The sequence below is a fragment of the Miscanthus floridulus genome, chromosome 8 (assembly GCF_019320115.1).
Source record: "Miscanthus floridulus cultivar M001 chromosome 8, ASM1932011v1, whole genome shotgun sequence".
NCBI classification, from domain to species: Eukaryota; Viridiplantae; Streptophyta; class Magnoliopsida; order Poales; family Poaceae; genus Miscanthus; species Miscanthus floridulus.
The window spans coordinates 127,191,062-127,216,329 of record NC_089587.1 but is presented as its reverse complement, the minus strand read 5'-3'; the positions used below and the strand labels follow the sequence as shown (position 1 = coordinate 127,216,329).

The 25,268-nt window shown below is 43.1% G+C and overlaps 1 pseudogene; it reads left to right on the top strand.

Moving 5' to 3' along the window:
- The first annotated feature begins 286 nt into the window (after window positions 1–286).
- Window positions 287–25,268, top strand: part of LOC136469882 (uncharacterized) — a 47,512-nt pseudogene continuing 22,530 nt past the window's right edge.

Here is a 25,268-nt window from a genome sequence, read left to right as displayed (position 1 = left end):
ACACTTCGATGAAGACGACATTGTGTTGGGTTGCCCAAAGTGGTTGGAGAATTTCAGAGAGTTGAAGTAGGCGGCAGTTGATCCTCTCTATAAGGACGGCGGCGATTGTCTGAAGGAGTGCACAACGCTCTGTTTTAACCTCCATATATTGATATTGAAGGCTCATCATGGTTGGTCTGACACTAGCTTCAATGAGTTGTTAAGCTACCTTGCCACCACGTACCCAACGGCTAACAAGGTGCCCGCCAATACTTATCGGGCCAAGAAGCTGATCCGGCCAGTGGCAATGAAGCTTAGAAAGTTTGATGCATACCCTAACCACTACATCCTGTATCGGGGCAATGAGTATGAGAATTTGACGAGTTGTCCACACTATGGCTTTAGTCGATACAAGAAAAATGCTGGTTGTTGCGTGGATGCAGAAGACGAGGGAGGCTTGCGGGGTGGTTGGAAGAAGAACAAGAAGGGGGCAAAGAAGAGCAGTGCGGCCAAACAGATCTTGGCTCAGCAGGATGATGAAGAAGAGGGTTACACGCATAGGAAAAGTCCAGCACTATCGGTGTGGTACCTGCCCATGACTGATCGCCTACGTGCAATATTCAAGAACCCGGACGATGCCAATCTCATGTCCTGGCATGCATCAGCTTACCGCCTGAAAGACGATGGCAAGCTACGGCACCCATCCGATGGCAAGCAGTGGAAAGATTTCGATGAGGCCTACCCAGAGTTTGGCAAGGAGCCCAGGCATGTTAGGTTCGCGCTGAGTACCGATGGGATGAACCCGTTCGGTGAGCTTAGCAGCTCGCACAGCACTTGGCCCATCGTGCTCACCATGTACAACCTACCTCCCCATCTATGTCAGAAGCATAGGTACCTTATGCTGACCATGCTTATCTCTGGACCGAAGCAGCCTGACAATGATATAGATGTGTTCCTAGAGCCATTCATGGAGGAAATGAAGATACTATTTGATGTTGGGGTCCATATGGTGGATGCATCCCGCAAGGAGAAGTTCACACTAAAAGCAATCGTCCTTGTCACCATCACCGATTACCCCAGTCTCTTCTCACTATCGGGGCAGATCAAAGGGAAGATTGGCTGCGTAATTTGCATCGATGGGACCTGCTACACTTACCTTAAGGGATCCAATAAGATGGTGTACATGAGGCACAGACGGTTCCTCGCCAAAAATCACAGGTATAGAAGAAGTATTATGAACAAATACTTTGACAATCAGGACAAGCCGCAGCGTGATCAACCGACGCAGACTAGTTGGGGGACAAAGGTGTATGAGATGCTCAAGGACATGGATCAGGTGGAGTTTGGAAAGAAGAAGAAGCCGCTTGAAGAGGGGCCCAAGCAGACAAGGAAGTGAAAGCAGGACCAGACAGAGGAAGTCCCCACCACCGTTCCTTTCAAGAAGAAGTCAATTTTCTTCAAGTACCTGTCGTATTGGAAAACACTGAATACACCCTATGCCATCAACTACATACACCTAGAGAAAAATGTCTTCGAAAGCACGATCGGTGTCCTGCTGGACATCAAGGGCAAGACAAAGGATGGTATCAAGTCATGAATGGATCTTGTCAATCTGGGCATCAGGCCGGACCTTCACCCGGGACCGCCTCAGAACGGTAAAGTCGATATCCTGGGTGCAGCCTGCAACCTAACGCAAGACGAGAGGATGGCTTTTCTTAAGTTGCTTAGGGGTATCAAGGTGCCGACTGGTTTCTCTTCCAACATCAAGAGCCTAGTCTCCATGAAAGACCTCATAATGACCGGCTACAACTCACACGACTGCCATGTCATGCTGACGGTGTTCCTACCAATTGCGATTAGGGCTATCCGTCCAGAGTATTGAACATGGTCATCACACGGATGTCATACTTCTTTAACCGCATCACCCAGAAGATCATTGATAAGGCTGAGCTGCCTGCCCTGAAGGAGTTCATCGCGAAGACCCTTTGCCAGCTCAAGATGTGCTTTCCACAATCATACGTTGATATTATGCCACACCTAATGATGCATATGGTCGATCAGATCCATCAACTGGGCCCCGTGTACCTACACCAAATGTGGACGTATGAGTGGTTCATGTCCACCCTCAACAGATACATCCATAACCACGCTTACCCAGAGGGCTCTATGATCGAGGCATACACAACAGAGGAGGCCATGAACTGGTGTATGAGGTACATAAGAGATGGGAGGGTGATTGGGCTGCCTGTCCATCACCACGAAGGCAAAACCTCAGGGATGGGGTGCACAGGCCGAAAAGTACGCATCGATGTGGCAAACCAAATGGTGCAAGAAGCTCATTACAACATCCTTCATCAGTTAGTGAGCATGGAGAAATACATTGAAAAGCACCTGGAAGAGATCCGCGCTACTAATGACGGACAGCGCATGGAGGCATGGGTCTAGAATCATCACAAGAGCAATTTCATAGAGTGGCTCAAAGAGCAACACATACCCCTTGAAGGATGCCCTGATGAAGATATGGAGACCGTTAAGAGGCTTGTGTTAGGCCCATCCAACCAAATCACCATGTGGCAAGGGTATGACGTCCAGGGCTACAGGTTCCACACGAAAGACAAGGACAAGAAGAGCTCGGCACAGAACTGCGGTGTTCGATACGAGGGCGAAGAAGAGTCCACGGGCCAGAGGAGGCAATACTATGGGCAAGTCGAAGAAATATGGGAACTTGACTACGGCCAAAACCTATGCATAACCGTCTTCCGTTGCCAGTGGGTCAAACCGAATGCGGTTGCAGTGGACAGTTATGGGCTAACCACCGTGGACCTCAAAAGTATCGGCTACAAAGATGACCCATGGGTACTAGCAACCAATGTCGCGTAAGTGGCCTACTATATATATGCAGAGGACCCAAAAAGGCATGTGGTTGTGTCCAGAAAGCAGCGGATTGTGGGAGCTGATGGGGTGCAGTGTCCCGAACAATACAACAACTACACAGAGCTTGAGCTTTTTACCGATCATCCAAAGAAGATCAAGGCCATCGAGGACCGATTCAACAAGTCCAGGATGATGCCGTGGGCCTACCCCGACGGTGAGAAGAGGACGGTGAAAGCACCTGCACCAAAATGATATATGTATCCCAGAGACATATATGTAATAATATAGCTCGATCTATTGAAGACAAGTTTTGTAACTTATTATTAATATCATGGAACCATACTACTCTACTAGTACTACTGAATCTACTACTACTACTATACAATACTACTCTACTAGTACTACTCAACCTACTGCTACTATCTATTGTACTAATACTACTCTCTACTACTCACATGTACTCTACTACTACACAACACTACTCTACTACTACTACAACACAGCAAATGCAAAATGCAAAAATAAGTTTTAGATTGATAATAAATATCAGTGTTAGATTGAATGAGGAAAATGCAAAAATCTTAACTGTGGCGGGCACGTAACAGCACCTGCCGCAGTTAATAGATTAATCGCGGCGGGCAGTCTAAGGTGCCTGCTGCAGTAAACATTTACCGCGGTGGGTGGCTTATATTGCCCGCCGCGGTTAATCAGTGGCTATATATGTGACCCCTGCCCCTGTATTCCTCCCCTGTGCCCGTGCCCCGCCCCCGTCCTCCTCTCCCTGGAACCCTTGCTCCAGCTGCCGAGCTCCTCCACGCTGGACCCCGTCCCCGAAACCCTAGCGCTAGCCACCGAGCTCCTCCGCGGCCACCGCACGCGGCACCAGCCGCCATCCTCCTCCCCCGTGCCCTTGCCCTGCCCCCACCCTCCTCTCCCTAGAACCCTTGCTCCGGCCACCGAGCTCCTCCGCGTTGGGCCCCATCCTCGGAACCCTAGCGCCGGCCACTGAGCTCCTTCGCGGCCACTGCACGCGCCCCCCGCCCCCGTCCTCCTCCCCGGTCACCGTCCACATGCCGGGCCCCGTCCTTGGAGCACATACGGGCTCTAGCCGCTACCTCCTCACTTGGAACCTGCTGCGCCCAGGTCGAGGTAAGAACTACGTTCCAGCAAACTAAATTCTACTCTGCTTGCTTGTTTCTTGCAAATGATCCCTATTGGAGAAGTTTATCTGGTAGTAGTACCTTGGTTCTATAATTACATGCTTCGAATCTCAACAGCATTGCCATAGCTTGTTTTATTTTCCTTTTTATCAGATATTTGTAATGTAAACTATGGGTCTCCACTGTGGACATCTCAACAGAGTGAAAAGTCTGAAAATATGATGTGTAGCTACAGTTACATCTTGTATAATTCATTTATATTTGAATATTGATATGGCCATGGTAAGAATTAATTATATAGGGTTCAGAGAACGGGTCAAAATTGTACAGGATATAGTAAACTCCTTTTGGAATGGACGGCTGAAAATTGTACAGGATATACTACACTTGGTGAATTTTGAACTGCTATACTACTAATCTATGATGCTTTTGGTGAACCATAGCATTTGAATTCAATTCTTTTTGCTGCCTATGATGCCAAAGAAATTTGTGACAAAATTTTGAGCATATGCCACTACCTATGATGCACCTTGCCTTTAAACTGATCACATGCTAAATTTGTGAGAATTTTGAGATGAATTGGTCACTCTACTACAATTTTGCCAAATTTGATATAATTTTGGTGGTGGTGCTACCTATTTCTCTACTTAATCTATTCCTATACTACCTGCTACTACTGTCCTCCTATACTACTACTACTACTGCCTACTACTACTCCCTCCTCCTCTACTCCCTCCTCCTCTACTGCCTACTCCTCTACTCCCTCCTCCTCTACTGCCTACTCCTCTACTATGCTCTTGCTGACTAAATTGAGAAGTTCCTCTACTACTCTTACTCTTACTGACTAAATTTGATTGAGCTGTGATGGGGGTTTATTGCTACCTATATTGCCAAACAAACTTTTGAGCTATATAACTCTTACTCTACTCCTCTTACTCTACTCTACTCTACTCTCACCTCCTCTAGTCTTCTACTGTATCTTGATGGCCGAAGGACTTAGCCCTTTGGGGCCGAATTTTGAAACTATCTTGATGGCTTTTGTTTGGTATTTGCAATGATGATTCTTTTCACACTTCTAAGCTGAGGCAGTGGCATATGCAATGATGTGAACCCTTTTATGCTGAGGCAGCGACGATGATGATCGAGTGCCCCCGCTAAACTAGGATGGCTTGTATACCAGATACAAGCAACTAGTTTAAAAGCGATGTGATGACAATGGGGCAAATCTGAGCCAACTACTACTACTTTACTACTCTAGTACTACTCTACTTTACTACTCTAGTACTACTCTACTTTACTACTCTATAACTGTGTCCATACAACTGAAATATGTATTCATTGTAGCTTTCTAATGGTGGAGGAACCGATAAGCGAATGGCGCGACCCTACCCCTAGTGCATCATCATCAACTAGCTTCGAGAGCCAAGTGTCTGTGACCCCAAGGCCAACAAAGAAACATCGTATAGAGGACGAAGATGATCCGACCTACCAACCGAGGGACAATGAAGTTGAAAGTGCGCAGTCTCCAAACCCTGAACAGATGCCGGTGGTGCCTCAAGAATTGAATTTCGAGGAGGAACAAGTCAGGGACAAAGAACCCCCCGCTCCATCTCAACCACTTTAGGCAAGTCTAGGGGTCAGAGGACAAAGCTGAGAAGGGGGGAACACGGGAGGCACCAGAGGGAAACCCACAGCGAAGTCCATGTGATCCATGAGGTGGGACCAGAGGGAAACCCATTGTCACCACCCACGGTCCTTGCCAAGTTCAGCAACCAGGTGGCATGTATAGTCAAGGACAAGGTGGAGATCACTTGGGAGGAGTGGAACAATGTCCCGGTCAACTATAAGACACATATCTAGGGTGAGGTGATGAGGAGCTTCCATTATCCCGAGGACACCGATCTGAACAAGTGCAGGGAGTGGGTCATGCACGTGGTAGGAAGAGCCTTTCGAAACTTCAAGTCCATGCTGACCAGGTACTACCTGAAGCTAGGCAAGTCACCCTGTGTCAAATACACTATGGTGAAGGAACATCACTAGGAAGAGTTCTGCAAACAAAGAACAACAGACGAAGCAAAGGCAAAGAGCGCCAAGTTCAGCGCACTCGCAAAGAAGAACCTGCACCCCCACCACTTGGGCATGACTGGGTTTGCTGGTAAGAGGCAAAGTGGCAGGAGGAAGAAAGGGCTAGAGCTGCCGCCGGGCTTCCTGATCCGTACGACGGTGTAGACTTGAGGGCTAAGGACTTCATCTATGCCCGCAAGCCAAAGAAGCTCAAGGAGGGCGCGAGCAAGTTCAATGAGCCCAAGTTCAAGGAGGTGGAGAGGGTTGTCATCGAGGCCGCTAAATCCAAGGATAGCTTCGAGGTTCGTAGGGGCCAGGACTTGTTGACCCTGGCGCTGGGAACCCCCGAGCACCGTGGCCGCGTCCGTGGCATGTCGTCGAAGATGAGCTGAAACACAGTGGAGTCATGGTAATCTGACGCTGCCACATACCGGTCAAGGTAGAGGTACAAGGAGGTCATCTTTCAGAAGGGCTATGATCAAGGCGTGGCCAAAATGATTAGCCGGTCCATAAAAGAAGCCTTCACGAGCAATGACCCAGATATGGTGTCGATGAGGTCACAGATGCTTTGCCAGGCTGGCATGGCCGTGCCTCAAGTCCACAAGGGTAGACACAAGGGCAGCCACTGCCGATGATCGAGGATCGCCCAAGGCACCCCGTCGACGACATCCGAGAACCCATGCGCGTCCACCTCATGATCCCGTTTGGTAGGGCGAAAAAGTTGACCGTGGGTGAGGGTTACATGCACCCCAAAGAAGATATCAAAGATTTCAACCAAGACCAGATCCCTACCAACTATGCTGCCATGATACTTACATGGTATGCGACCGAATACAAAGAATTTGAAATGGAATATCCAACTATAGAAGGGGTAACAATCCTTGGAGCTGCCTTGGGTTCCGAAGTCCTGTGGAACAAGGACGACATAGAGATCATTCTCTCGACGCCGACTTCTACACTGACGGCGACACCAGCATCACAACCATCCGTTGCTGGATCTTGTCCCACTGATGATCCGGATCATGGCGACGGCAATGACGAAGGCAATGGCGGGGATGACAAGGGAAGGAACTCACCCCGAGGCACAAGCCCTCACCCTTGTTCTCCTCCTCCAACAACAAGTCCACCTCCACCTCCCGGTAGTTCATCTAAGGGCATGAGCAAAGGACCGGGAGGCATGAAGAAACCAGGGGCAAAGACACCGCCTGCTGCCATTGTGAGCACAAGCCACTGTCCTCCACCACCGGCGAAGACTAAAGGCGACCAAGGTCAGCTCACATACTCACTTGGGTTCAAAAGGTATGGTAGCGGCGAGCATAATTTGCTAATAACTTTTCTTTGCCATAATATGGTACTAACATTTCTATCCCAGGCCGAGATCACCTTTCCATCTATTTCCTGAATCGGATGACTGCCCCGGCCATTACGAGCATGGGAAGTTCATGATAACCAAGGCCGAACTTGTCGACGAGGAAAGGTGGGAGACAAGGAGGTTTCATCTCTGGTACATGGAAGTGGCAAAAGCTGGCCTGCATGGTTTTCTAGTCAAGGTTGTGGCGGAGTACTTCCACTTGCCCGGTAATGATGTAGAACTCCCCGTGGACTTCCACGACATGTACAGACTACTGTGGGAACAAGACCTTGACATCGCCCAAATCACCTTGTTCTCTATGTAAGTGATGAATTGCGAGTTTCACATATCACTTGCCTTTGAATCGGTCAAGACTACTTATATATGCCACGATGGCTTGTCCTTACAGGTTGATGGCCTATATATCCAAGGAACTAAAACTTGATGTTATCTATCTATCTCCAATGCATATTGCTTAAAGAATCATCATTGGTTACCACCTAGATGACAATCATCCAACCATGAAAGACTTGACCAAGCGATAGAGAGAGGCGCACAGGAAGAAACTGATGGACAATGAGAAGTTGAACATTTCAAGATACATACTAGGAGCAATGAAGAAGATCAGTAGAAATGGGTGTATCCTAGCTGCCTACCACTTTGGGTAAGTCGAAGACATGCCTGTAGATATAAGTGGGTAGCTAGCTAGTATTATTATTTCTCATCATAACCTGTATTTTGTTTCAATGGCGCAGCCAAGGCCTCGAGGGTCACTGGGTTACATTTATCATCTACCCTCAGGATGGCAGGGCCTGCGTATTTGATTCGTTGACAGTGCCAAACTTAAAAGGGTACAAGACCTTTGAAGATTGCCTCAGAGTGTAAGTGACTGAATTGTCTTCTCATATGCGTTCTAATGCCCTACCTAATACTAGTACATTTCGTATAGCGCTTATAAGGAGTACGTGAAGGATCCTGAATGCTATGATCGAAGAACAGAGAAATTTAAGGCTGAGCATAAGAACCGCATCAAAATCAGACGCAACTTTTCGGTAAGTATTTGAAAGGTTTAATTGTGCTTTCCGTTCATATGCGTTCTAATGCCTGTGTTGTAATGCTTGTGTATCGATCATGCAGTGTGCCAAACAACCGGTAGGATCACGAACCTGTGGCTTCTACGCTTGTGAGTTCCTGAGGGTGTGCAAGCAGTACAGCAGCAGTTGGAGGGTGCTCAAGAATGGATTGAACTGGTCGAGAGACGTGAAGAGCACCCAACACAGCTTCAAGCAGACAAAGACGGACATATGTAAGTTTGTCTTAGACAAATGCGTGCTTGAAGGGGCACGTTCTTCAATGAGAATAGCCCGCTAGCGATTTTACCGGAGTATGAGAGGCTGAGGAAATGGCCCACGATGATGCGTCCATAGGATTACACCTTAGCGCATGTATAACGACTTTAATATGTAAATGTAATGAATTAACGATGACAAGAACGACTAAGTGAATATATATATATATATATGTATATTATCTCATGTGTAATGCCTGCATACTTTTTAAGTTTAATCTATGAAATCTGGATGTGATTTGAATTTGAATTTATATGCCTGCTGTATTTTATTTGAATTTATATGCCTGCTGTATTTTTTTTAATTCAGGAAATAATTTACCAAGGCGGGTAAATAATAAAGCCCGCCACGGCTAATGAACATAACCGCGGCGGGCCACAAAATGTGTCCGCCGCAGTAAAATAATTTACCGCGGCGGGCGGTGTAACGTGCCCGCCGTGGTAAAAGTATATTTACCGCAGCGGGCAAGTTATACCGCCCACCACGGTAAATCGGTTAACCGCGGCGGGCAAAGCCGCCCGCCGCCCGCCTCCAGTAAAGTTTGTGTAGTAGTGTGAGTCAATGATTGAGTTGTGCATCTTTATTGCTTGTTGAATTGTCATTATGCTTATGATTGTTTTGGATCTTTGTAATGATTGCAATGATCTTGTTGGGTGTTCTCACAATTTCATTTAGTTTATCGGCCTAAGGTATAAGGATCAGTGCAATAAATAGTTGGGTTATGGTTTTCTTCTATTCTCCTTATCCTGTCTTTTCGAAGCAGCCTGCACTCTTCGGCTTATATCTCTATTCTTGGATGATCAAAAATCATGAGAAAATTTTGGACAACAGTAGACTTCAATTTCTTTCTCTGAACGAAAGAATCACCTTGATCGCTATTTTGGTTATGGAGATACGAAAATCACAAGGCAATGCATCTATGCTGTTTGGAACACAGAACAGTTTCTGTTGTGTACCATTTTCGACCAAGTTAACTGCAGAATTTGGAAAAGTGTTCTATAAGGAAGTTGTGGAGAATTTTATAAGCTTTCCAAATATATAAGCTACAACTTCATTGGATTAACAGAATGAGAGTTACAGTTATTTTCCTGCGCTGCTGATTTTCTACTCGCGAGGAATTCCAGATTTCTTGTTCTTACCCATACATAGGAGTATCATTGGGATGACAGAACATCTTGATATTAGTTAACTCATCTAGAAGGAGGTGGAAGCTATGCTTGGTGTCCCCTAGTTTATCTTTTCTTAAGGGGGGTAGCCAAGTTGAAGAATTTACAAGATGAAGTCTCCTACGTTCTAGTTTGCGCAGCGGAAGCGTGGTGGTACCCAAAGATGTGAAAGAAGTTCAGAGTCTCAATAAGGTTTGATTAAAGGTTCAAGGGAGGTTTAACCAAGATCATCAATATATTGATAATGCTACTGGAAGAGGTTTTAAGTTAGTTTGGATCAAGAAACCTTAGGTAAGTGTTTGACGGAATCTAAGAAGAGGTTGGAGTAAAACCTATGTATTAGCTTTGTCAGATCCAGACAAGAGTTTTATAGCTACAATGACGCACCCTGTCAAGGTGTGGGATGTGTCCTTATGCAAGAAGAAAAATGTAGTACCTTGCTCATTAAGTCAGCTAAGGAAGCGTGAGTTAAACTACCTAGCATGTTATCTGGAGTTATCCATTATGGAGCATGGAAGTACTGTCTTTTTAGAAGTAAAAGTGATATCTAGGAGGAACACAAGAATCTACAGGACATCTTCACTAAGTTGGTCTTGAGCTTGTGTTACCCTCATTGGAATGAAATTGCTTATGACTTGGAAAAGTGCTATCACCTGGAGAAGCAAAAGTCGCGACCGATGCCCTTAGCAATGGAGAATTGTGCTAAGAAGGTTCAGGTGACATCAAGGGCTAGGAATCGTATTCCAAGTTTGAGCAACTTGATAGGAATCATTAATGTTTTAAAGATTGGTAAGAGAATCTCCTTCTAACCAAGAGAATCATCAGGCTTCGTTGGAAGGTGGATATTTTAAGAAAGAGAATTGGTATTATAGGAAGGTGGCCTAGTGATTGGAGTTACCTGAGAATTGTTCAAGGTATCTGTTAGAATCTTGGAATCAATTTGATAAGTTACTTGGAGTAAGGTTAACAGGTATGCAAAGTGAAGTGGGATCATTATCAAGACAATCGAACTACACGAGGAAGTGAAGAAGAATCCAAAGACGAAGTATCCCTATCTCTCAGTCGACGTCTTCCGAATCTCGGGGACGAGATTCATCTTAAGGTGGGTAGAATTGTAACACCCCAAAATTGGCCACTTTTGAAAATAGAGTTAAAATGATTTATTTGTGAATTTTTGTGCACATGAAAACATAGGAAAATAAAAAATTTCATTAATTTAAAATTTATCATAAGGTAAAAACATGTTTGTTGCATTCATGCCGGTCGCACCTTGTGTTTCTAAGTGCAAAGTGTGTGTTTTTTATACGTTTAGTAGACGGATATCTATCTCTAGGAATTTTTCAGCTTCTTTCTGGAATTTAATTCCTACCTCCTTCACCTTAATCTTTATGTTCTAAGTTCCCAACAATATTTTTATGAGCTCCAAATACTTTATTTGGGTTCATCATATTCCAAAGTGGCTCTGGGAATTTTTTCCAAATTTTCGGAGGTCTCGGAGTATTTTTCGTGGCTTAAATATCAATTCTGGACTTTTCTAGAATTATTTTATCCATGGAATTAATTAATTCCGAAAATAATAAATCTCTCATTTATCCTAATGCTCAAAGCCCATGTGCAATAATCCTAGTAAATCTTAAAGGCCCATGTATTTATTTACTAATGGGCTTTAATGTTTACTTAGGCCCATTAGTGCAGACGGATGGTGCAACGTTAATTAGTACCATATCGCTAGTTGACGTGGATGTGGAGAGTTTTTCTCCCTATATATATCTACCAACCTCTTGGGCAAAGCACCCTCATGTAGTAAATCATATTTTTCTCATCATTCTCTCGCCGTCGCCATCACCTGTCTTTTTCTCCAAGTCCGGCCGTCACCGTCGATCCACTGTTTCGTCGATCCACCGCTTCTCTGCCATCGGTGAGGAACTCTGCGTCTTCCACATTTCGTTTCTTAATTCAACTTCGACGTTACCACTGCGCCGATCTTATGGTTAGACTGAAACTCCAGCGTGTCTGTGACAGGCGGCCATGGCTGCAGCCGACCTATAGCTTCCCTGTCTTGGAAACCTGCTCTGCGTCTGTCCTTTGTCTTCCTACTGCAACATATGCAAACCTTCAAGCAAATAGCACCGTGCATGCATGTCAATAATGCAAGCTAGCAAGCGCCAAGGATGACGAGTATGTAAGCTTAGCAACGTAATCTTCTATCCAAAAGCGAAGGTTCCCCATGTAACCATGTATATCCTTTATATTTTGGTTAAGCTCTTGATGCCGTGCACCGTGCGTGCTCTGTGCCCTGCTCCAGTTAGCTGTTCCAATTAGCTTGATGATGTCACATGGCATCACGTATATGTTTTATGGCCATTTTCTTATAGAAAAACAAATCCAACAATACTATAGAAATACACCACTTACAATCAATAATAAATCCCCACTGTTTCTTCGTTCTAACTCCGATTTGATCCGTTCAACTTGCGCTAGGTTCGTAATTTCATAACCTACATGTTCATACTACTGTTAGATGTGTTTTCAACTTTTAAAATTTGAGGTTAGATTTAATCTATTATTTTAATAAAGGAAATCTTGTTTATTTCATATCTTCTACGTTTTAGCTCTGATTTGACCTGTTCAAGTTGCGTTAGATTCATAGCGACGATGTCTACGCGTTAGTAACATTGTTTACCATATTACTATTTCTAAAATTTCATGGTTTAAATCATATCTTGATTAATAATTATGCAACAGGATTTTATAAATAAAATATGATATGTTTTACTTTAGTTTTATAATTCAGATCTAAATTTGACTCGATTTATATTATAAAATATCTTATATATATGAATTTATATAGTTAAAATAAATGAAGCATATAGTTTTCTTTTTTGCGTATAAAGTAGATCTTTCGGTAGATGTATCTTTTTTACCGTAGCTCCGATTAGAGTGCTTTTCGTGTCGTATGTTCATAGCGAGACGTAGATTCGTTTTACAAACTTTTCATCTTGATTTTATGTTTAGTGTTTTGTTCTAATTTAGATCTATTGTTTGCTTCATGTATGATTGTATGGATGCTTGTGTGGTGCTTTATGATTACATCTAGTCAGTGAGATATATGTGGTGATCAAGAAGAAGAAGAAAAAGAACATTGAAGATTAAAGCTTACTGAAGGATCGGTGTTTAAGGCAAGTATAGCATGGGATCTTCCTTGTTGTCCTATACACCTTTAATCATTTAATTCATACTGCATGTGTCTACCTTGACTGCCACTAAGGATTTCCTAGTACTTTGTACCTTGTTCATTGATACCTTTGGGTTATTGCATTGGGTAGTATGATGTCAGTGCTCAACTACAACCATGATCTTGTAACTTGACTAATGGTATATGTAATAAACACTAAAAGATATTTTTTTAGCAACATGGAATCAGGGGGCTAGAGCATTGGGTTGTTTTTATGGTGCTCTAGATTTCTCTCCCTAAGGACTTATTGTAGGATCTACAGGAAGATAAAGAAGGCCTAGAGGGGGTGGTGAATAGGCCTGTAAAAATTCAACTCAAAACTCTGTTAGAACAGAGGGCGGCACTGCCACACTATAAAAAATAATCTAACACAGTTGAGATTTAACAGATATGAACCTGACCCCACTAGTTACTTAATCCTGCAATATTAAGCCAAGATCCAGTTCGAAGACTGGATACCATAGAAACTTCACACAACAGTCAATCGAGCAACTAAACCCTAACAACAGCTAGCAACAAGGTAAACAGCAGTATAGTAAAGATGAAGCACGCGAGACATAAGATTTATTCCGTGGTTCAGCTCACCACTAAGGTTTGCCTAAGTCCACGTTGTTGAGGAAGCCACAAAAGGCTTGAGCTTGCCACCAAGGCTTGCCTTACCCTCATTCTCAAATCAAGAGAGTGAACTCTTGAGGTGAGGGGTGATTTCTTAGCTTTTGAATGAGGTTACAAACCTCCCAAGGCTGCCACACAAGTTGGCAAGCACTAGGGCGACGCCTAGCCGGCTAGGAGCAAGCTCCAAGAGTAACAAACCCTAGAACCGCTGGCCAAACATGAACCAAATGCTCTTAGACTTTGGGAATCAGTGGATCTTCTCTTCAATCGAGTTTTGCTGCCTTTTCTCTCAAGTTTTGATGGTTGGAATCAAGGATTAGCTTGAGGGATGGAGGAGTAACAATGGAGGAGAGAGGTGAGCTTTGGTTCTGTCTTGTTTCGAGCTGAATGACTTAGTAGAGAAGATGACCGTTGTGGGCTGGGCCTGAAGAGTATAAATAACCCCCGAGCCCAATGGTCAGTTAAGGGCGGTACTACCGCTCTTAATAGAGCGGCACTGCCACCCTAGCCAAAACAGGTAATATGATATCAAATTTGGTTAGCTATTTTGACTAGGTGGGAGGATGTAGATCTGTGAATTTCAGCATCTGATTCAATAGTTGACCAACTGTCCTAAAATCCCTCTTAATAGTACGGCTTTTCCTAAACTCAAATTTAAAACATAAAAGAATTTAAACCTCCTTTGAGCTAGATCTGGCCACCTTTTGTAATTAGGACACCTACAACCTGTACATCATCCTCATTCTTTGATTCCCTGTTTGTCATCTCGATAAATCTTATTAGTCCTCTAATTTGGTGGTCATCAATACCAAAACCCACAATAGGGCTTGATTGCACTTACACTTATCTGTAAGTGTTCATCCGGGACTTACAGTACAACTATGAGGGCTATATGGCTCTGGCTTTAGCTCAGTATGAGGACTATTTCTAGCTTGTTAGTTGTTACCTTTATTGGCGTAAGAATGGCTTGCCGAATCGGATATAGTGCGGCCTCTGTCCCCTTGTATAGGCTGTGCGTCATTGTGCCATCGGGAAGAGGGGCTCTACATCTGTTTGTCGAGTGAATCTAATAGCCCTAACTTGTTAGACGAACCTTTGAAAGGCTTCATAGTGAACCCTGCCGATCTTCCTTGGAAGTGGGTCAAGAGATTAGCTACCTCGGGCGAAAGGTTAAATCACGACTCACAGTGAAAGTGTACAACCTCTGTAGAGTGTAAAACTGGTACATCAGTCGTGCACACGGTCACGAGCGGCCTTAGAACCCTTATGGAATAGATGATCATTAATGGTTAATGATGATGAACACTGATGATACTGATAAAAAAAGGATGCTCACTAATGAATACTATTTATGCTATTCATTATTCATGTTTACCTGATCATATGTTTATATGGGCTTGTGGATAAACTTGTTGCTACTCAATTGCTAAAATCATGACTCATTAAAAGCTAATCGCAGTTAAACCAGTGTCAGCCTTTTGAGCCTCATGAACCCCATGTTATATTTGTTCAGTACGACATGTACTTACGCTTGCTTTACTTTTTAAATCTTTGAAAAATCCTGGATGGGTACCAGATCGCTAGAGTTTGGAGGAATTAGACTTGTGATCAACCAGTCAGTTGTCCCTGTGAATTAGAGTCTTCACCTGAAGATCGAAGTTGTCTTTCCGCTGTCTGTACTCTAAGGTTAGATTCTTTGTACTAAGTACGTTATATATTGAGCATTGTCTATTGATATTACCCTTATTTGTAGCTATATATGAGATTTGACTTCCTGGGCTCATATATAATGTGTATCTGGTTTTGTTCTTAAAATCGGGTGCTACAGCTAGTTATATAATACAACAGTTGTTGACACTGAAATCATTATTGTTTCATGGGCAACACGCACGATTGCCAAACGTTTGCCTCTAGGCTCTGGCTCATGTCGCTGTCGCCACAACTCGCGAGTGAAAAGGGTTGACGACGCAGCCTGTCAAGTCTGTCACATCAGTGATTGATTTCAGCTGTCCAAAAAAGGCGAATGTCAAACACAAGTTACTAAATGCAAGCTTAATTGCCACGAACTCGATCCCTTCGTCATACGGTAGGTGCATGGCTACATCATCACGACGTCTTGCATATATAATAATATAATAACGAGTAGTTCTAAATTAAAAATTAGGAGATATATACTGGATTTCAATCCTAGGAACAAAGAAGGAACGTGCATGACACTGCACAACTTCTCCTTCAGTTTCGTGCATGCTAGATGGATAACGACCAAGTAATCCAAGTTTTTTTTTGTTTAATTTACACGCAGGAACCTAGCTAGCCAGAAAATACAAGGTAATTATCTCGCCATTTCCGTATGTACCGTGCTCAGGATGCGTTGCTAATTGCTATGGTGGCTAAAATTGAAATGAATTTTCGGCCATCCTCTGCCGGACGTGATTCGTTAGTACTACAAATAATGGTGTGCCTGAACGCATCGTCAGCAAGTGCAAATTTTGGAATAATAATGGACGTACGTGTGATCGCAATGAATACACAAAGAAATGGATAACAGAGGGCTGAGGAAACATGTCAGCTTGTTCGTTTGGCTGTGGCTTGTCGTAAACGATCGTAAATTTTTAGCCAAAACAGTATTTTTCTCTCACACAAACCAGCCAGCAGTACTTCTTCACGAACCAGTAACGATACGAACCAGCCAACCGAACAGGCTAGTTTGTCGTCGTGTGCGCTAATGCCTAGCTACATATATATGCTTACCGACCTACGGCGCGCATACACATGTCGGTGCATGATGAACGAAGGATCACTGAAAATAGCATGGCACTGCAAGAGAGAAGACTAAGCTGCTCCTAGAAATCGAGCTACATACTCGCTAGCTTCATGGAGAAGCGAATGAATGGCGACACGTAATTAAGCCTGCATGCCGATAGACGCGCTCATGCATGCATACTACAGCAGCTAGCTAGAACACGGAAGATGAGGTAATAAGAAGAATTAGATTTAATTTGGTACACATAATTAAGCCCATAAGGCTTCCAGGATTACTAGCTAGGTAACCTGTATTAAAAAAAAGGTATGACTAAAATGTTCTGTAATTTCGCTCAAACCAAATGCTCGAAAATTATCTCTTTATTTTTTTGGTTTATTTTTGGTTTATGTTTTTCTCCTTATTATCCTTACTAATCCTTTCCGTTTGCCTTTCACTTGTACATGCACAAAAGTTTGTTTATTTTCTTCTACACCTAATCTAATCCCTTTTCAGTTTTTCCTTTTCATTCACTACCGTACGCGACTAAATTTTGTGTGCGTGCAGCATCGAGCTATATTGGTTTGGTGGATAAGGTACCGCCAACTGGTACTCAAGGGCCGCAGTTCCAACCGCCTTACACCTATGGTCAAGCTGGTCAAAACAATAGCACAAACAAAAATGCAACATGTACGTACGTGCTCATCTGCATTTTGTTGGACTATTGTTGACACGCAAAAGTGTCCTGGCATGAAAATTGGGCTTTGCAGCTAGCCTGACAAACACTGACGTTCGGTATGGTCAAGCGGTATGTCTACTACCATGCCCGTGATGGGTCAACGTTAGATATATATATATATATATCACATATGGAGGTGGATGAAGATCAATCCATGTGTGAGCCAGCTAGTCGGATGGCACAGAGAAAAAAAATGGATTCTGTTTGTTTATTTATATGTAAAAAAGTGATTATTTGATGCGTTGATTGTATTTGCACTCATATTCCTGACATAATGTATAATATGTAAAGATCCTTGTACATTCGATTGTATACAGAGCTTGCATAATTCGTTCCTTACACTAATACAGAATCAGTCTCTACAAGCGGTGCTTTTTCCATTTTATACTGGTGTGCGGTTTTCAAAGCCACCGGTGTGAAAAGTCAATAAAGGTAATGTGTTTCACTAGCGTCTACTTAATAAGAACCGCATGTATAAATCAATTTACACTGACAATTGCCTTAAGATTGTCGCCAGTGTAATGAATTTGTAACAGAACCGACCAATTTATAAGAGCACAAGTACAAAAGCAATCACCGGAGTGATCAAACCGTCATACTTGAACCCATATAAACCTGGTAGTCAACTGAAACCACGAAGGATTTCAAACCAACTTGCATACAACCAAGATCACAGTAATTCAACATAACAAGCCACATGTTACATCCATTTCACAAGTAGTTCATAAGTACCACATACATCAGAGTACACATAGTGATTACAAAACGAGTTCACAAATAGCGGAAGCAAAGTAGTTTAACACCATCACACACACTTAGTTCAAATACAAGCCAGCACCATAGTCACATCCAGCAAAAGCAGTAAGATAAGATAACATAGATGATCATGCCCATGATCTAGTCTTCATCCCCCGCAGGGTGGAGACAATACTTGCAGTAGCCGTTATAGAGCACGTCATCTACAACAAGGGGGAGTAAACCCTGAGTATGAGAAGGTACTCAGCTAGACTTACCCGTCGTAAACCAGAAATAAATGACACCAAGGATTATGCAAGGCTTTATCGGGGATCTAGCTTGACAACCATTTTGCATAAAATCTTTAGTGATACTAGAGCATAATTTGATTTATGAGTAAGCAGTAAGTTAACAATATTAACCTATCAACTAGATTAGCACCTGTACTAGAGCAAGCAATTGATTAACTCCAAACATTAATAACCATATCCAGTATAATGTTGTATCATCATCATCATCGATTTAACCATCAAGTTCAATTAAGTGCATCTACATTGCCGCTGCTCAGTCAAGTTCTCACTATCCGGGAGAGACAGCGATTCGAATCGATTCTTATCCAGCTGGAGGGGTATTCCTAACACAAACCCAGGCATACCTCGCGAAGGCAGCCTTAGGTCACCTTTAGTACATCTCAGGAATCGTGGCTCCGAGCAGCGCCGCACCCTCAGGGAGTCCACTCTGCCAGGTGGTCAATCTCATCTCGGACTTACACCAATAGCTCCCCGCACATCCTTACTACCGCCAGGGTGCGCACTTTCACTTCTCGGTCTTCTGGCCTGAGTTGAGCTACTCGACTTCGCGGTCGGAACGAGTTATCCGACCAACTAAGTGATAGGCATACGTTCAACATGACATGAGGACGTACAGCGAATCAGTCCTTAACCGACACAGACGGGGATAGATCCACAACCAAGACCTCCTTGCCTTGTTGCTTCTCTATCGACCTCCCGCCCGGTCACAATTCATTATTAACACATGATTATTCTCCACGATAGCAATTATAGCCAACCGTGACCAGACATTTTTCTAATATGCAGGTGACAGGAAATCACCTGACTTTTACCGGTCTAAGCATGGCTAAGCTTTGATTCGCTCCTGGACCTAAATAGGATTCAGGGTACGTATACTGGCCAAGGAATAGATATATATGTAAGAAGTGTTCGCATCCAATTCCTATCACTTAATGCATCAATAAAAAAAAGATACTCAAAGTAACCATTTTTAAAACATAGGAGTCTTAGAATACTCCGGGGCTTGCCTTTCAGAAAAGATGAAGGTTGGTGATCGGGGCACTCAAGAACTTCTTCGTTGACTCCTTCCTCGGGGGCCTGCACCTCTTGCTCTTGAGCTTGCTGCTGCTCCTCCAGAAGTACTGGCTCGAACTCCAGAAGCGTAACTCCCTCCGAAACACCTATTGCATGCCGATGCACAAGATAAATATCATGGATGCATAAGGAATGACATGATGCTCATGATGAATGAATCACAGTAAGTGTTTAACGAAACATCACTGGACACTCGTTTACCGATTAAGAATAGCTCTATTCAAATCACTTTAAAACACATAAAATCTTAACTCGAAGAACAAGATCAACTTACCTAATTTGCATAACCTAAGGTAAAGATGCTCATCTTCAGTTAGAGGCCTAACACCTAAGAACATTAACATAAACTTAGAAATAGTAAAGGTATAAATAATTTAACATTTAAAGCTTCGTATGCATACAAGTAGTCCCTTAATTCAATCACAACCAGAGTTCTACAATTTCAAATGACTTGTATGAGGACATTCTGGAAAGCTTATGAAATTCTCTACACAACCATTATAAACATCATAGCATGATACTTACGTTAACCAAATCGAATTCCAGTAAACCTAGAATTTATCTAGAATGGCAGGGTTACTAACTTATTTATTTAACGATGATGCAAAAGCCCAATTGGACCAAACCAAGCTTAGCAACTTGTTGCACATACCAGAGGAACACTAGAAAGTATGGTGCTAACTTCTAAATAAATTATTTAATATCCTTTTCCAATTTATTTAGTTAATTTGGTGATTAAAGCAATATATAGTAACACTGTTCATAAAAATCTACAAAAATTACAGTAGCTATCTCATGCTTCACATAGACTACCATAAAAATTTCAAATCCATTGAGCAAGCAGAACTTGCTGCACCTAAAATAACAAGTGGTATGTCCATTTTTTGCATAATTAGGAAACCCTAATGAAAAGTGTCAAGCAACAGATTTCTCATTTTTCCTAGCATCATTCTAGCATAAGAACCTTACTCACCAAATTTTACCTATACAGGATCTATAGAAAAATTATGAAAATTCACACAAGATCCATCTATTGATAAAAAGAAATTCTATAACTCAAAAACTATACATGCACTAGCTGTGAAATTTTAACCAGAGCTTCTACTAAGCAAGCAAGATTACCCACAAAATTTCATAATTTTTGGACCATAGAAACTCAAGATAAAATTCAAACGAGTTTGCATGTATCCAAAAACACATTTCAAAGTCCTATTTAATTTATCCAGAATTTCTAAAACATGTGCTCATATAATATTTTTATTAAATACTAGATATTACTAGGAACTCAACAAAATTGGAACCATAGCAATTGGATCTACCAACTAGGAGATACACATTTTTGAATCTATATACCAATCTATGAAATAATAAAAACAAAACAAATAAGAAAACAATCTACAGCTGTTGGGCCGGCCCGAAGGACACGGTGGCCCGTGAAGCGTGCGCCGGCGCGGCCCAGATGCGATGCGGCCCAGCCAGGCTCCCGCTGCGTGCGTCAGCGACTGACAAGAAGACCCGTGCATCAGAGAGAGAAGCAGGGGAAGGAGGAAGACGACGGTGGGACTCGCCGTCGGTGGCTTCTCCGGCGAGACCAACGGCGCTACTGTGTTTGTCTCACTCGTGTGCATCTAGTGGTACCCTAAATGGAAGCTATTAGCATGGCTATAGGGGTTGGCGATGAGCACGGCGGAGCACGGCCACGGCAGGGCTGGCTCCGGCGAGCTGACGGCGTCGCAGTCCCTAACGGTGACCCTACAAGCTTCGGTGGTGCTCCTATGACCTAGCGCGAGCCAGAGGAGGGAATGAGAGGATGCGAGGAGAGCTAGCCGCGAGGAGCGCTAACTCCGGTGAGGGCAGCCATGGCGGTAGTGGAAGAAAAACCGACGATTGGCCCTTACCGAGGCTTGATTGACTTGCTAGCACGGTGGAAAAGGGAGAGGGGATCACGGCGGGGCTCTGGGTGAGCTGGGCAGCCTGTTTTCGTGGTGGCGAGCACGCACGACAGTGGCGATGCACGGTCAGCAATGGCGGACGGCTACGGTGGCTTGGCGCTGCGCTGCGGGAGGCGGAGAAATGCGAACAGGGGCGGGCGAGTGCGTCGGGCAGGCACGGGGTGGCTTCAAGACGCGGCTGGCCGTGCTAGGGCATCCACGGTGCGTGGCCTGCGCGCTCAGGCGAGCGGCGACGAGTGGTGCCACGCGGCATCGGCTTTCTGAACCGGTCGGCCATTACGGTCACTGACCATTTTCTGAAAACAGCGATTCAGGGTTCATCGACGATGACTGACAGCGCCACTTCAACACGTTATCCTGACTAATCCGTTGCTCGTTTGTAAAAACAGTGTACATGAAAATTGTAGATGTACCATCCAGCTACATTTTCTTTTCAAGGACCATGCCCTAAAACGCCATGGATCAGCAGTTACATGAAGCCAAAGTTGACCTGATCCAACTGAAAATACAGTTTAAGACTTAGACAAATTTTTCAGTGAAAACAGCATGGACATCTGACTTGTGGGCCATGTTTGACCATGCTCTAGCCATTTTCATGAGATGATCATAAAATAACTTTTGTTCCTTGATAAATTAGCTACAACTTTGGTAAAGAGTGTAAAGCCATGCAAGATTCCTAAGTTGGACTTTTGAATCAGTCAAACAGTGACACTCCAAGGGTCAATTCTAGTCAAACCTTCACTTGAGGGCATTTTGGTCATTTTGATCCACATGAACAATGTTCCAACAAGTAACCTAAGTGTAGTTAAGGTGTAATAGACCATGATCAACCACTTTACAAAATTGGTATACCACTTCTAACGATCACATGTGATAAAGCAACTAAAACAAGCAATTCACTCATATGTTGCAATGCAATGTTTCATATGTTGCATGACTTTTGTTGCAAGCTTAACTTGCCACATTCCTACCATGGTGCCATGTTTCTAGGTATGAGAAATTAATGTTGCATTCACATTTTGCACTACTACCATTCATAAGCAAGAAAGTATGAACAAACAGAATATGTGAATGTTGCATATGCATGTTTCAGTGACAAATGGCATGATGACATAGATGATGCATATGTTTATGAAATGATATGCAATTATGTGGAAGGCAAACACCTAGGGTGTTACAGCCCTCCCCCCTTATAAAAATCTTGCCCCGAGATTTGAAAAGCGTACCATTTTGAATAAAAGGTAGGGTATATATCCTTCAAATAATCTTCCCACTCCCACGTTGCATCGCTCTCACTACCCTGGTTACTCCACATAACCTTGTAGAACTTGACCACACGATTCCGGGTTACTCTTTCTCTCGTGTCGATAACCCACACTGGTCTTTCTTCATAGGATAAATCTGATTTCAACTTGACATCCCGAAGTGAAACTCTTTCTTCGGGAACACGGAGACATTTCTTCAATTGAGATACATGAAAAACATTGAAGATAGCTCTCATCTCGTAAGGTAACTCTATCTTGTAAGCTACATTCCCACTCTTCTCTATGATCAGATATGGACCTACATACCTAGGTGCAAGCTTTCTCTTTACTCCGAATCGCTGCACACCTTTCATCGGTGATACCTTCAGATAAACGTGATCACCCACTTCAAACTCAATGGGCTTCCTTCTTTTATTCGCATAGCTTTTCTGCCTAGCTTGAGCGGCTTTCATATGTTTTTGGATAGTACGGACTTGTTGTTCAGCCTCTTCAACAAAATCAATGCCATAGTATCTCCTTTCTCCAGATTCAACCCAGTTCAAAGGAGTTCTACACTTGTGACCATACAACGCTTCGAACGGGGCCATCTTGATGCTTTCTTGATAACTATTATTATAGGAAAATTCAGCCAAGGGTAACCACTTATCCCATGAACCTTTGGATGATATGATGCAAGCTCTTAACATGTCTTCCAATATTTGATTCACCCGCTCTGCCTGTCCGGAGGTTTGCGGATGATAAGCAGAACTTCTAACTAAGTTGGTCCCTATCATCTTATGTAATTGTTCCCAAAAACAAGCGGTGAACTGAGGTCCTCTGTCAGATACAATGGTTCTAGGAACACCATGGAGACGTACTATCTGGTTAAAATATAGCTCAGCATAGTCACTTGGCCGATAGTCAACTCTAACTGGTATGAAATGAGCAGACTTTGTTAAACGATCCACTATCAACCATATGGAATTAAAATTCTTTTGGGTAGGGGGAAATCTAACAATAAAATCCATACTAATCTCTTCCCACTTCCATCCTGGTATAGACAATGGTTGGAGAAGTCCAGCAGGCTTCATGTGAATTACTTTGACTCTACAACAATTGTCGCACCTTGCAACATAAGCTGCGATTTCTTTCTTCATCTTTGTCCACCAAAAGCGAGATTTCAAATCTTGATACATTTTACTACTTCTCGGGTGGATAGATAACTTGGATGAGTGAGCTTCTCCTAAGATTTGGTTTCTAAGCTCTTTGTCCTTCGGTACTACCAGTCTATCCTTAAACCATAGAACACCCTTCTCATCAATGCGAAAGTGTTTTGTCTCATGTTCCTTCATCTTTCTTTTGATGTGGAACACACCCACATTGGTTTTCTGAAACTCGATGATTTTACTTTCTAGAGAGCAACTAAGGGTAATACTGTGCAACACAGCAGGATGTAACAGATGCGCCAAATGATAATCTGCCTCCAAGAGAGAATTACAGTGAGATTTCCTACTCAAAGCATCAGCAACAACATTTGCTTTACCCGGATGATAATGAACTTCTAAGTTATAATCTTTAATCAACTCTAGCCATCTTCTCTGTCTCATGTTCAATTCTGGTTGAGTGAAGATATACTTGAGACTTTTATGATCGGTATAAATATGGGACACGTTACCGAGCAAGTAATGCCTCCAAATCTTCAAAGCATGCACAACCGCAGCTAACTCAAGATCATGAGTTGGATAATTAGCTTCATGCTTCCTTAGCTGTCGTGAGGCATAGGCGATAACTCGACCTTCCTGCATAAGGACACATCCTAAACCGGTACCTGATGCATCACAAAACACATCAAAAGGTTTTTTGATATCAGGTTGTGCCAACACAAGAGCTGATGTCAACAAGGTCCTCAAAGTGCAAAAGGCAGTCTTACACTCTGGAGTCCAAACAAACTTTACATCTTTTTGAAGCAACCTGGTCATGGGCTTGGCTACCTTAGAGAAATCTGGGATGAATCGACGATAATATCCAGCCAAACCAAGGAAACTTCTGATCTCATGTACTGAAGTTGGTGCTTTCCAATTCATGACTTCTTGCACCTTAGATGGATCAACCAAAATCCCTTCATCGGACAACACATGACCCAAGAAAGGTACTTTCTTAAGCCAAAACTCACATTTACTAAACTTGGCATAAAGCTTATGCTCTCGTAGCCTGGATAAAACAACTCTCAGATGCTCGGCATGTTCTTTAGTATTTACAGAAAAGATCAAGATGTTATCAATGAAGACAACTACAAATTTGTCCAGTTCTTCCATGAACACCAAATTCATCAGATATACGAAGTATGCAGGAGCATTGGTTAGGCCAAAAGACATAACCAGATACTCATACAACCCATATCTGGTGGAGAAAGCGATCTTAGGCACATCCTCCGGTCTAATCTTTATCTGATGATAACTAGATCTCAAATCAATTTTAGAGAATACCTTTGCCTTAGACAACTGATCAAACAAAATATCAATGCAGGGCAATGGGTACTTGTTCTTGATTGTCACCGCATTGAGTGGACGATAATCCACACACATGCGCAATGACTTGTCCTTCTTCTTAACAAATATAGCAGGACAACTCCAGGGAGAAGCACTAGGTCGGATAAGACCTTTTTCTAACAGATCTTGTA